Raw genomic sequence first — 704 nt, 5'->3', positions numbered from 1 at the left:
TTCTGCCATTATCTCCCAAAGAAGTCTGACAAGTGAAGAACATCCTTCTGCTGTCTCTGGGGTGAATCCATTAGTCCTACCTCAAATTTTACTCAGGTAATACTTCTCCTTGAAATAAAATGCATCACTAAATAATACCAGTAGCAGGTCTGCAAGATTTGGCTCAGAATGCAGTAGAGTGGATCTATCCCATCTAGCAAATGGAATTTGGAGACTGAAGTCCCAAACTGTTTAGTGATAGGTTTTGTTGCTGCACTTTGTTAACTTTGGCAAATAAAAGCGTACTTTGCCTTTGAAAGGAAATGCCATATGGAGACTAATTCCAACCACACAGCCAGCAAAGGCATTAGGGAAAACTCTCACTGACACCAATGCGAGCCTGGGTAAAGGCCCAACAGACTAAAACATGACTCTGCCAGAACTAAAGGTATGGTCTCAGAAGACCTTGGCAGACCTCAGCTCCCACTGGCTGTTGTCTCTCACAAAGAGTATTCCTCTACACACACACACAAAAATCTAATTCTTGAAGACAAGACTTATGTGATGAATCAGAGAGAATTTTTCTCAGATTGTTATTGACTTCTAGGAAGGAAATGTTCCACTTTTACTTCTCTATTTTTTAAATTATTCTCTTAACTTACTTTAAAGAAATAAATTAGTCATGAAAGCTCCCAATCTTCCTTCAAAGAGAAACCAGATATTAT

This window comes from Mesitornis unicolor, unplaced genomic scaffold (genome assembly GCF_000695765.1).
Source record: "Mesitornis unicolor isolate BGI_N332 unplaced genomic scaffold, ASM69576v1 scaffold15326, whole genome shotgun sequence".
Lineage (NCBI taxonomy): Eukaryota > Metazoa > Chordata > Aves > Mesitornithiformes > Mesitornithidae > Mesitornis > Mesitornis unicolor.
The sequence above is the reverse complement of the archived record's forward strand: the minus strand, read 5'-3'. Positions refer to the sequence as shown.